We start from the raw sequence: 11,147 nt of genomic DNA, 5'->3' as shown, positions 1-11,147 counted from the left end.
ATCTGGCTTTAAACATTCTTTTTGTAAAAAGACGAATATTTTTCCAAGGCAGAAGCGTGTAGAACAAATTCAACTTCAACATTAGCAGTTTCCCTAGCTTCATCGCTGAAAAGCAGCTTTTAACCGGAGCAAAATACGTCAAAGATCTTTTTTTAAGGTGAGAGCACTCACTATCTCACGTAATTCACATAGAGATCTAACAAAGTTGTGATGTCTCACTCTGATTAAATATGAACCCAAAACTTTTCTAACTGTTTTTGCCTTGGATTTCCTCTGACTAAGAATTATTATCTTATTTATGTAATGTATTCACGACATGAATTCCTTGCTGTCTTAACAAAAGGCAGAACAACTATAATGTTACTTTCTATAATTATTACAGGCTCTGCTGAGATGTCAAATTCTGGAGAATGCTTAGACACCCTGACACACAAATATGGATTAACTTCATTTCATGTGCATGAAATGCACATGAACTTGTTTTAGTGAACTTGTTTTAGTTGATTTAGTTTTCTTGATGTACTGTAGAGCGTGATGAGGTCTGTTGTGGTATTGTGTGCACTGGATTGAGGGGACAGTTGGTGTTGTTTGTCAAACCCAATCTTCTTAAGCTGCAAATTCAGTAAAGTTACCAGATATATATATACGGTTGCAGTTACAGCTCAAACGTCGTAACAACACTTCTAAATCTGAGTCTGACGCACAATTTCAAATACAAACACGAAGCAGTTTGATTTTTGTCCGATGACGAGCGAGCGAGCGAGAGAGAGAGAACTGGTAAAGCAGCACATAGTAACAATAAAGATGAGCGCCATAAAGATGTTATTAATCAGGGAAATCTTTCTGATTGTTTCACAGCGGTTACCTGCAGCGGGTAAACACGCCCACGACAACACACTTAGGCTCCCCGCAGCCCGTTTCTATCGGAATATGCGCCAAAACTGCCTCTTTAAAATGAACTGCACGGTTCAGTCTGCGCCTGTCTGAATTGCAATGTGAAGTTTTACACATCTATGCGTGAGCATAATCAAAAATTCCCCCCAGGAGCAGCGTTTTTTTTTTCCCCAGGACCCGCGGTAACGACAGCGGTGTTCTTACGATGGAGTATTAGGGCCACACATGAAGAGAAAAAATAATTTTGCCATGACGAGATTAAACTGGTGCAGATCAGTTGATGCAGCGATGCATTTGGCCACCGGAGGCAGTGGCGACCCACCAGCTTAAAATCTATGTATTGACATCTTAAAAATGGTCTTATAGCTTAAAAGATCATCCTGTTTTGGTTGGTTTTGTAGCCGAATAGAAGAGATGTTCTCAAAGCATTAAATAAGCCTTTTGACTTTTAAAAATGTTGTCCTTTTAAGGTAATTTTAAGTTACTTTTTATTAAATTTATCAATATCCTATGGAAGTCTGGACATATGGCAGCGGCGTTTCAGGTGATTTTGCCACGCCACTACGCCGCCCTGCTCCATCGAATCCAGTTGATTTTGTAGCCGAATAGAAGAGATGTTCTCAAAGCATCAAATAAGCCTTTTGACTTTTAAAAATGTTGTCCTTTTAAGGTAATTTTAAGTTACTTTTTAATAAATTTGTCAATACCCTATGGAAGTCTGGACATATGGCAGCGGCGTTTCAGGTGACTTCGCCACGCCACCATGCCGCACTGCTACATGGAATCCAGTTGGGCCTGGAATCCACAACACAGCAACATGTCTGTGGACACAGTTTCATGTTGATTAGCTCAGAGGGGTAACATAGCGACTGCTAACAATAAAACATGACACTTCCTGTTGTCAGGGGGCGTGGCCTAAGTGATGCCATCATTTGACCATTGGATATTGTAGAAGACCCGATGATGATCAATCACAGAAAGTTTGGTGCCTCTGTGTGTTTCTGTGTAGGAGAAATAGCAGTTTTTCCTGTTGTCAGGGGGCGTGGCCTAAGTGATGTCATCATTTGACCATTGGATATTGTAGAAGACCCGATGATGATCAATCACAGAAAGTTTGGTGCCTCTGTGTGTTTCTGTGTAGGAGATATAGCAGTTTTTCCTGTTGTTAGGGGGCGTGGCCTAAGTGATGTCATCATTTGTCCATTGGATATTGTAGAAGACCCGATGATGATCAATCACAGAAAGTTTGGTGCCTCTGTGTGTTTCTGTGTAGGAGATATAGCAGTTTTTCCTGTTGTCAGGGGGCGTGGCCTAAGTGATGTCATCATTTGACTATTGGATATTGTAGAAGACCGGATGATGATCAATCACAGAAAGTTTGGTGCCTCTGTGTGTTTCTGTGTAGGAGATAAAACAGTTTTTCCTGTTGTCAGGGGGCGTGGCCTAAGTGATGTCATCAGTTGACCATTGGATACTGTAGAAGACCCGATGATGATCAATCACAGAAAGTTTGGTGCCTCTGTGTGTTTCTGTGTAGGAGATATAACAGTTTTCTGTTTTGTGGCGAGTAGGGTGAACTTTGACCCCTGCTAACGCCCCTTCAACATGCTCAAAAACTCACCGTTTTGATAACTTTTAATTGGCCATGCCTTATGATCAGACTGACCGAGTTTCAAGCCGCTCGCTCGAAATCCCTAGGACGAGTTCGATCAAATACCAATGCTGTAAACGTCAAAAATGAGGTAAAATTACGACCTTCAATCTAAAATGGCCGACTTCCTGTGATATTTGCACTATGACGTTAATTGTAAATTCTGAGCGTCTTGCTTAGATCTACAACTGTACAAAATTTCATTACTCTACGATGAAGTAAGTGAATAGCAAAGGGTCCTTTGAAAATTTCTAGGTGGCGCCGTTGAGGCATTTTTCTTTAGATTTTTGTGACGACCTTAAAATACAAAATTTTTAAACAGTCACCATGCATCTGCAAAGTTTGGTGAGTTTTTGAATATGATAAAGCCCCCAAAAAGGCCCCTCTTTAGGGGGGCAGAATAAAAATAATAATAATTAAAACCGCAAGCGGTGATGAGCGGCCCTCGCAGCAAAGCGCCGCTCTGGCCTATTGGCCACCGCTGGGATTTGCGCACCGCCGGCCGGCCGCCACCGCAGATGCTGTCACGCATTTTGCCCGCCCGTCCACTGGGCGATTCACACGAACGTGTTCGGCAGCGCTCCCCCACGACTCACAAAAAATCTGGTGCAGATCGCTCGATGCAGCGAGGAGATACAGCCGTTGAATAATGATAATGCATTTGGCCACCGGACTGGACTAAATCGTTCAGCGGGCTGGATTCGGCCCGCGGGCCGTAGCTTTGTCACCCCTGGTTTAAACTTTAGTATACCAATTTAATCAAAGGTATCTTACTAGCTGTTAATCCAGCTTAATGTGAAAAGTTACAAAACCATTTTAGTTTTTTAAAGTTACTTGCTATTTCATGTGTCTAAGGGTTTTGTTTCTTGCATTAAGACAGCTTTTTTGAAAGTTTAACATCTAAATTGGTGGATACACACCCAAAAGTAATGTAAAAGTAACACTTTAGCAATTGGACTATTGCTAAAGGAACACTTTAGCAATATCGCGGGGGTAGCAGCTTTATAAAGGAGGCCCAGACGTCCCTCTCCCCAGCCACTTGGCCCAGCTCCTCAGGAGGAATCCCAAGGCGTTCCCAGGCCAGCAGAGACATAGTCCCTCCAGCGTGTCCTGGGTCTTCCCCTGGGCCTCCTCCCGGTGGGACGTGCCCGGAGCACCTCACCAGGGAGGCGTCCAGGAGGCATCCGGACCAGATGCCCGAGCCACCTCAACTGGCTCCTCTCGACGTGAAGAAGCAGTGAAATAGATTCACTTTTGATTAAAAAAATCAAAAATATTTATATATGAAATTAAAGATTGAGCTGCACAAAATAATGACATTCATTCACTCATTTAGATGTGAAATAATGATTGTATAAGTCATTAAGCTAGTGAGGTTCTACTAGTTATTCCTTCATATTCAATGTATGAGTATTTATTGTTATTTTTATTGTTCATGGTGTGGATTGTTCTGAGAATTTGTTTATTTTACTATATCCAGTTGGAATTGGTATATGTGTTCTTATATTGTTTTTTTATGCTAAAATGTTTCAGAAAAAAGTGATGCAGCCTGCCAAACAGTGGCGGAGGTGGATGTTGACAACCTGAACTGGACGGCTGATAATTAATGTTTTTTTCTTTAAGTTCAGAATTTTTGTTCAAATTTGTAAAATGTAAATTTTATCAGTTTTTTAAATTGTTCTATTAAAGAAAACAGTTCTACTTTTGTGAATGGATTCATTTGCCCTTTTTGTAACATGTCAAACAAGATGACCCCTCTAGGGTAAAAGGTAGTTTAATGTGAAGTTTAGTTAAAGTTTCAGTGAAGGACCAAGTGGGAACAGACTAAAGTAAGTTTGGTATAAATGTTGATGTCACACAACTCTAAGCGTGTCGGAAAAAGGATAGATAGACTGGGCTGTTTCTTTTTCCTCGCCATCAAGATCTTTGCAAACCGGCACCAGAAAATGTTATTATTGGGCTGTTTTTCTGGAAATATATTACTGACGAACATTTTACGGGGGTAACCCACTGAGCTATATAATACACTGGAGTGCTGATTTTGCCGAAAAACTGAAGTCACTGGCCGCCATCTTGCTACTCCTTACTCTCACAGAATCCCATAGGATTTGGTTGCAACAACAAGCAGTTTTCTGGCTCAGTGAAAACGTTTCACAGGTAATTCTACAGTCAGTGGATGTACTAACACTATAAACTACTAGGAAATTAGGTGCTGAAATATTTTACATGTTATTCATATTAAATATATACATATGTATATATAAGTATGTGTATATGTATTTATGTATATATATGTATACACATATGTAAATATATGTTTTTGTATATTGTTATTTATATATTTATAAATGTTAAACATATATATTTAAATGAATAAAATGCAAAATATTTCAGCACATGACTTTCTCAGTACTTGATATTTTTAGAACATAACATAAAAGTATATGGCATTTGACATTTTAAAAGTCTTAAGCCCCCCCTGGACATGATAAAATCCTCGTTATTCGATGCTGTAGCACACATATTCCCTAGTTACTGGGGGGAAATAGGGAGTACCAATATGGCGGCTGGTGGCTTCAAAGCGACTCGTTCAAAACAGACGGTGATTAGCACTCCAGTGTATTATATAGCTCAGTGGGGTAACCATGATGATCTGGTAACAGTAGCCTGGCTGACAATACAGCTATGTGATTGGCTGAGCAGCAAAATTCGAATCACGTGACCTCTTGGACCGAAGAGCAACAGTTTAGATTTTTTTTTTTTTTATCATATTTAATTTATTAATGTGCAGGTGAAAACGTGGGAATCTTGGTGTTTTGAGATCACTGATATATGTTGCACATTATCCCAGAGCAAGAAAGTTGCCCCCTGTATGAAAGCTCTTTGGGAGACGTCCTACAGATTCTGGCCCACAGCGCTGTGTACTTCACGTATGACCGTGAACCACTGCGTGAGACGTAAACGCCCTACGACGTCATACGCAGTGACGTTGTCTGCAACTCTATTGGTTGGTTTATATTTTAATCTGATTGGTTGCTTGACGTCGCTAACTTTGCGTACATCAAGATTTGAATTATTCTCTCAAAGACCCCCTTTGAGTGAGTATCGTGAGTTTTCACATAATCTCAAATTTGAACTTGAAGATTGCTTTGAAGACTTTTCCGTTGAGGTAAGTTTTTGTATATGTTTAATAAAGATGTTATGACTGTGAAGTTTGTTAAAATACAGTGCTGTATTTCGCCCATAATATAAACCATTGCATTCACGGTAGTAACATAATGTAGCTTCAGGCTAGGTATTGTAATATCTGCTACTGATGTGAATAAATGTAAGCCTGGAAGATTTGTTTAACATCGGCTACGAGGGCCTGGCTTGATCGAAGTTGTCCCGACGTGTGTCGAGAGCGCGCACCGCAGCCAAACATGCGGTTCGTTAAAATTTGTAGTTGCTAATTTTAATCAGGAGTTAAGTGTTTCCCCCCCTCATTCTGAATTGTTTTGGTTCTGTCTGTGGGGCCTGTCGTATTTCAAGTATCCTTATTTCTATTTAAAGTGGTGCTAGTGTTCGTAGCTCGTAGCTATCATCAAAGCATTCAGGGTGTTAACTGCTACGTTTTGCGGCTGTTTAATTCTTACAAAATGTCTCAATTAAAAGAAAACAGAGAGTATGTAGTTGTTTAATGTTATTTCCCTTAATTACAAAAAGGCACAACACAAAGTCAACTGCTTATTCACTTATAATCGCAGATTTTTTATATATATATATATATATATATATATGTGTGTGTGTACGAGTTCACGCGTGACGTCACGAACTACATCCGCGCTACATCCGGGTCACGCTGGTAAGTAAAAACAGTACTGTTTTTGGTAACTCTTGTGACAAAATGGATGAATTAGAGCGTGTTAGATAGTAAAACCAATAGCAGGTACAATAAACTAGGATCGATGCCAAAAAATTTAATAAAATGGAGAATCAAAAATGTAGGTTCACCGCCGCCATTTTGTAGTTTTTTTTTTAAGAAACCTAAACTATAATGCAAGTCAAAAGAACTACAAGACCCAGAAGCCAACAGTGCTTCCGGTATATTTTTTCCGTTAGCGCTCAAAACAGAATTTGGGGACCGCGGTGAAGTTGGTTTGATATTGGACATTCAAGCTCCGCGGAGTCAGCGGGATCTAGCTCACGGTTGATCCAGTTGAAGGACTCCGATTTCGGCCAGCGTCTGTCAGCTGTTCCCTCCTCCCACACGCGGTGGTGCAGTTAGGGACCGTAAAAAAGTTTTGAACCAAGCACTCTTGACAAATAAAAATCAATAAATTGCTTATCTAGTCACCAGCTAAGACAAAACTAATAGGAAATTATGCCAATAAATAACATCTGTAAGGCACTCTAATTTTTATCCCATTTTAAGACTTTGTTTATTTTTAAAGAATTTTTATAGAGAAATGTGATATTTTTTCAATAGCTTCCAGGTCATGTGACCCACTGACTTAAAATCTATGTCAAATTGTTCTACTACATTAGCTTGATCGGGCACATTCATTTTTATCCAATTTTAAGACTTTTTCTATTTTTAAAGAATTTTTATATTGAAAAAATTTGATATTTCTTCAATAGCTTCCAGGTCATGTGACTCAATGACTCCAAATGTATGTCAAATTGTTCTACTACTTTAGCCAGATTGGGCACATTAATTTTGATCCCATTTTAAGCCTTTTTCTATTTTTAAAGGATTTTTATTATAGAAAAATGTGATATTTCTTCAATAGCTTCCAGGTCATGTGACCCACTGTCTCCAAAATGATGTCAAATTGTTCTACTATTTTAGCCAGATGGGGCACACTCATTTGTATCCCATTTTAAGCCTTTTTCTATTTTTAAAGGATTTTTATTGTAGAAAAATGTGATATTTCTTCAATAGCTTCCAGGTCATGTGACCCACTGACTCCAAAATGATGTCAAATATGACAGAAACAAGTTAGATGTAACCACTGCCAAGTTAAACTTTGGTAATGAACATAAAATGGTAATGCTGCTCCCTGCGGTTACCTCAGAAATTGCCTGTTTTTGGTAGATTTTTTCCTCATAAAGAGAATTCCCTGTCAGTGGCAATAAGATTTAATTTGTTACTATTGCTATTTTTTGTTTTACATGTTTAAGTTGAGCTTTACACTAAATATGTGTTACTGGTAAGTGGTACAAATGTTACAACACTTTTGTTTATATGGCAGCAGAACATTAAAATAAAAGTGCTATTTACACTACTTTTGAATTCATTCTTGGAGTTTGTAAATACAATGCGATTAATCAGGCAAATTATGCGATTAATTCCAATTAAATATTGTAATCGTTGCCCAGCCCTAATATATATATATATATATATATATATATATATATATATATATATATATATATATATATATATATATGTATATATATGTGTGTATATGTCATATATGTGTGTATTATAATATATCTATATATGTGTATGTATGTATGTATGTGTGTGTGTGTATTCTAATAATCTCTATATATATATATTATATATCTATATATATTATCTAATATATATAGTTGTTATTATCATTTCATTTTGAAATGTAGATGCCTCGAGGAAAGTCCCACCGCCGTTCGGAAGCTGCAAAAAAAGAGTAGAGGCAGTCCGGCTTGGACGTGTTGGGATACCCAAGGCCTCCAGCGATTTTGTTCCAGGTCAGAGTAATTACATTTCTTTAAATTGAATGTCTTATTTTGATGTAAATGAAATATCCAGAGTACATGGGGTCTATCTGTCTTCATCCTGATTTTGTTTCTTTTTGGGATTTTTGTTATTTAACAGTGCTGCACGGGTTTGCGCCACAAAGTTAAAACATGGCCAACTAGTTGAGGTGACTAACCACCTGGTCCCCAAGTTTGGTCATTCCTGAGGGAAGCGTCCGATCAGAAAGTATGTAAAAATCAGCAATGATTTGATATAGAATATGTAGGGTAATGTGGAATTCTTATTCACTGCTATGTCTTTTCTATGTTTAGTTGTTCTTGTGATCGGGTGCGTCCCATTTGCGTTCATGTTGTGGACGGCGTTGTGTGGATGGCCAATGGGGGGTGACATCCAGTTGGGTTCATGTCCCACGTCCTGGTGCTTCTGCAGCTGACTTGCGTCTCGAGTGTTAGAACGCTGATCATACCTCGGGAGCCTGATGCGGTGCCTGACATCATGGCTTCCATCAAACAACCTTACGGCCAGTCGTCACCCAGGAAGAAGCCGGACAGGATTTTGAGGCGGTACCTGTTTGGCTGTCGTGTAGTCCGTTGGTCTAAGGTTAAAACCAGAGTTGATTTAAAAAGTAGTGGTTCTCCATGCTGGTTCATAGAGACAACTGCCCTGCATATTTAGGATTTAACTTCAGACACACATCTAAAACATGCAGAGCAATGGTCACTAAGGACTGGAATCGAGAAATACACAAAACACCATTTTTTCACTAGGTTCATAGGTATATAAATTTACTAAACAAGGTATTTGTCTAGGTATTTTGTACCGGCTTTGTTCCCCCGCTTGACTGAGTCCAGGAAAAGCAGACCGGTTTTTCAGCAAGAATTCCATCGCCGGTCGGCAAAGCTAGGTAAGTATTAAAAATATTTCTCATTATGTTCTGTTTGGTAAATGTATTGCACTATCTTTTTGTTATACTTTTTTTGAATGTTTGATCTTTCTTTTCATCTGACATGATGTTTTTTTTCAGGGATTCCAGTATTATGAAGTTGCGACTACTTTCCTTCTGGACGATCTTGATCTGTGGTGTCCTGATGGCGTGAGTACATGTTCATTTTAAACACAGTAAGGAACAATATGGCAATTAAATAAAATATTGGTTTTATCTGATTGTTCTTGATGTGTGCAGATCCACCTTAGTGACAACCACGGGATGCACATCCTTAATCATCTGATTTGGATTGCCTATGAGTTCATGGAGTTGTCAGCACCAAAGCCACTGGTCCAGAGTCAGGCAACTCCTCCTTACAAATCGAGGTTTGTGCCCCGTGTGGTGGTTAAGGGATAGGAGCGTTCTCGTCCTTCTTCTCCACTCCCTACGGAATGGACGCTCGTGAGATCCGGCGGGAAGGTTTGAGTCTTTTATTTTTGCTTGCAGTGGAAGAGAGATGTTTCATTTTGGCTAGTCATTCTAAAAATCTTATGTGATCTACCTTTGTAGAGGAACCTCTCGGGAGAATCAGACTGTTTGTTCAATTCACCCAAGAAAAGAGTGGTTCATCACCAGGTGCGTGAGGCTTGCAGCTATGTATGACATAATTTTCAATGTCACTGGTATTTTAATGATAAATATTTTTGTCTTATAGAGGGAACACTCTCCTGTGGCTTTTTCGGAGTGTGTCATTCCATCCAATCCTGTTTGTTTCTCACCTGCTATCTTGGTTGCCATGGAAACAGTCTCTCCATCGGCCACTCAAGATGTTTGCACAGGCACCGAGGTAATTAGCAAAATACGTCAACTATTAACAGTGTCATTATTTGCTTTAACAACAAACAAACAAGTAACAAATCTTAAATGTTGTTTGTGATATTACAGACAAAGCCTGTGGAACATCCAATAAAACCAGCTGTCTCAAAGTCTAGGCGTGTGAGACAGAAGGTTTGTAAAAGCATAAGCTAATGAATAGTTTGTAGTGCAGATGACTTTATTTTATTTAACTGTTCATTTCTTAATTTCTCCTTTAGGTTTCAGCTGCATCTTGTGCAACTCCTGCCAGAGGTGCGGAATTATTGTTGGCTGAAAACACTGTAAGTGATTTGCACATTGAAGTTAATTGTGTAATTAATAATAAATGTTGAACAGTGTCAAGTGTTTTATTGAAAACTTTGATATAGCATCTTTATTCATATGTGCAACATCAGCTTGATGTTATGTTTTTGTGTCATTTATTTATAGGTTGTGCCTAAGCGATCCAGGATTTTTGTGTCTGATGCGCGTCCTGCCTGTCCTCGTGTGGCGTCAGATTGTTCTGCTGTGGGTCCTGCCTGTGCTTTGGAGAGTCCGGCTGGCCAGGGGGTCTGTATAGTAATGTGTCCTGCAGTGTGTATTAATAAAAAATGTCTGACTGTTCTTTTCATTCTAGAATTTTTATAACATAATTCAGATTTTCTGTTAAAAATTATTGTCATTGGCTGATGTAATAAATCTGTTGTGCATAAAAGGGCATTAGTTTGCAGTCAGGAGAAATTGAAACTTTAAATGTAGAAATTTTTCAATGCCTCCCCTCTGAAGCTGCTACACCTGTGACCCGACCCCAGATAAGTGGAAGAAGATGGATGGATGTATTTTTTTAGGGACATATTGTAATAAAAGTAACAGTTTAAATTAACAATTAAGGCTCAAGCCATTAATTGATTGTTCACAATTAATTCATTTCTGAATTAATTGAATTAGTAATTAATCATTAACTGAACTATTATTGGTCAAAAAAGGCCATTTGCTGTAAAGTCAAAAGTTTTATAGGAGTGACTTACGATAAATACTATAAAAAACAATTTTTTTTTTCATTTAACATAAAATAATTATTTCTCAGTAAGCTTTGT

At 38.6% G+C, this 11,147-nt stretch overlaps 1 pseudogene; it reads left to right on the top strand.

Annotated features, from left to right (window-relative positions):
- Nucleotides 1-8,152: 8,152 nt before the first annotated feature.
- LOC118561681 lies at nucleotides 8,153-10,620 on the top strand (annotated as a pseudogene).
- Nucleotides 10,621-11,147: the final 527 nt, after the last annotated feature.

This window comes from Fundulus heteroclitus, unplaced genomic scaffold (genome assembly GCF_011125445.2).
Source record: "Fundulus heteroclitus isolate FHET01 unplaced genomic scaffold, MU-UCD_Fhet_4.1 scaffold_694, whole genome shotgun sequence".
Lineage (NCBI taxonomy): Eukaryota > Metazoa > Chordata > Actinopteri > Cyprinodontiformes > Fundulidae > Fundulus > Fundulus heteroclitus.
Note: the sequence above shows the minus strand (reverse complement) of the source record. Positions and strands in the feature narration are given on the sequence as shown.